We start from the raw sequence: 2,888 nt of genomic DNA, 5'->3' as shown, positions 1-2,888 counted from the left end.
CTTATGGTGATCTAGAATAAAGCATCCTGAATGCTGCGATCGAGGATGCATGCGTGTGTATTGTATTGTAATATTTATGTATTGTGTATTGTATTGTACTTATCCAATATAAAAGTATGTGTGTCTGTCTGGCTCCTACTTCTTTAAGTGGAATCCGCCGCCACCTGCAAAGTGGAATCCTACTTCTCTATTCAATCGTATAATGGTGTTGTAATTGATCAAATCGTTTCTACAATTAATAATTGTGATTATGTACGTACCATAAATATTTAGGATTAAGCAATTATTAATTCTCTCCTTTTAAATTTTCTTCCTCTGCTTCTACACTCTACACCTCTCAACTCCGGCGACATCCATCATATCCGGCCCCTCGTCGGTGAGTTCAGCTTCTCCTCCAGCTGGCGCAGCTCGTAAGCGAAGTTAGTCAACGAGAAGGCGATGATGATTGACCGTCCCGGCCGGCGACGAACAGTGCCTCCACGGCGTTGCTGCCCACCACCTGCCCCTCCCCGTCGGTCATGAAGATGGAGAGGATAGTTCGCTGTCCCGAGAGCGTAGACAGGGGCGACGTACCCCGTCAGAGGCACTCCCATGTTACGGCGTGCAGGGCATGCGACGGATATTTCCACCCCCTCCAGCACTGTCAACGGCGAAGGGGCATTTTGGAAAATCAGGAAATTTTAAATGGTAAAACTATTCCGATCTATTGTCAGGTGTCACCTCATGTTCTCTCTCTCTCTTTTCCCAAATCAATAAATCCGACGGACGCCACCGGCACCGGTATATGCTTTTGATATATGATCGTAATTTTCCACTTTGAAAATTGCTCTTCGTTTTCTGATTTTAATTGATAAGCGACGACGGCGAAATAGGGATAAATCGGCCCTTGGATCTGTTCTCATTTCTTGTCTGGCTTGTTGTACATGCTTTTGAAATTAATATGATCGTAATTTTGTGACTTCGATTTTGAGATGGACTTTCATTCTAAACGATTGTGTCTTTGTTTGGATATGAAACTGCATGATAAACGATAGTCTGTTCAATCCTGGTTTTTTTAGGTGTTTTGTTCGCTTTGACAAATTGGTTGCTGTGCTGGGTAAAATAGATGATCTTCTTCTTGACATTATTATTATGATTGCCAAGCATGGATTATTGTCCACGACTCTTCACCTTCTGATTAGGTTGGTCTATATCTGACAGAACTTCCATTATATCCGTAATCAATTGGATCCCTTTACATGTAAATACTAATCAAGAAAAAAACTTTATTTATAACTATTTATTCCTTCACGATGCGGATCATATCCATACATATGTAACTACGTACTATATATATCATCAAATTACAGTAGTTATCTGGATGTATGTATGGATTTGTTTCGCAACAAGGAGGAAGAAATAGCTGTAGATGAAGGCTCCATATATATAGGACACTTTTGAAGGGGGTTCTATTGAATTTTCGTTTGCAACCTATATATGCTTTTGTCTGATTGCCTACCTCGCCAGCTAGTTACCACCAATATTGATACGTAGCTTAAGTTCATCAAGCACGCTAAGGTCAATTAAACTGCCCCTAATTATTTCTAATTGCTTTTGAAGAAATGATGATACAAACCTCTCACTAGGAAACCTGTGTCTTGTACTCGGGACAAGATCTAGAGCTTGCACTCAATCTCTGGACAGATATTGCACATGATCTCTAGCTGTGCCATGATCAAGCACTCTTTTCAACCACAAAAATAAATAAACAAAATAAACAAGAGAAAGATCTAGAAATTGCTATGTCACCATGTCACCTGTTATGGATGGTTGTTCATGTTATATAGCTCAATGGCACAATAGAGATAACTCGATAAGGAGGAAGAAATTAACAAAAGAGAAGTAAATGGCACAATACAATAGAATGCTTAGAGATGATAAGCGACATCTCGACTGTTGATTATTTCTTGATGAGAATTAAAAGGTAGTCTCAAGTTGTGAATAACCATCTGATATGGTCCAGGAAGAGTTGTTTCATATAAGCAGCATCACATTAGAGACTATTCTATTTGATTATGCTGATTAAGTTTGTTGAGTTTCATATTTCCTGAGCACTTATCATTCTCTTGACTGTGAGTTAAAGTTGCAAACATTGTGACCCCAGATAATCTGTATCCATAGTTCTGATGGCATAGTGCTCAACAAATCATGAAGTGGACATATTTAATGCTACTGGCATAGGTTTATTCATATGAATAAGAAAATTACTGATCTTCTCTTCATCCTGTTATTGTTGATGATTTGTTTGCACATATATCTGCCCAATTTTCATGTCTGCAAGGCTTATTCTTCTCACTTGCCTGAAATTCTTCTCTGTTTTACATGTGCTTATGTGTTCCATTTGTTTTTGTTCTATTGTTTTCTTCTTGTTTGATCTCATAAGTGCTTTCTTTTGACAGCATGCTAGCACAGAAAAGCATGGATGCTACTGTAGATTTAACAGGTGATGGTGGTGTTTTGAAAACTATCATTAGAAAACCCAGACATGATGCACTTGCACCATCAGATAGCATTCCCGTGGTAGATGGTAAGATCATAACTCTGATCTTCTTATAGTAATTTTGTTTTTTCATTTCAAAAAAGTAATGCTGAAAACCTCTGGTAATATGGTACATAAATTATGTTGTTTCTGTGAATTATACTTTAAGAAGTTTTGTGAAAAAGTGTTACTTCTGGTTTTTTGAGATGTGAAATGTTTTGATGGAGTTTAATATTGAAAAAGAACATGAGAGTTTTTTTGCTGAAAGTAACTCGTGCTAGTGGAGTTTTCTTTGGCCATGTCTACTTGGGTGAGAGGAAATAAGGAGAGAAAGTGAATTAAGTTTATTAAAAATGAGCATGCTTCTATA

This window comes from Curcuma longa, chromosome 11 (genome assembly GCF_044706935.1).
Source record: "Curcuma longa cultivar G26 ecotype Majalengka, Jawa Barat chromosome 11, ITB_CL_G26_1.1, whole genome shotgun sequence".
NCBI classification, from domain to species: Eukaryota; Viridiplantae; Streptophyta; class Magnoliopsida; order Zingiberales; family Zingiberaceae; genus Curcuma; species Curcuma longa.
This window is presented reverse-complemented; position numbering follows the sequence as displayed.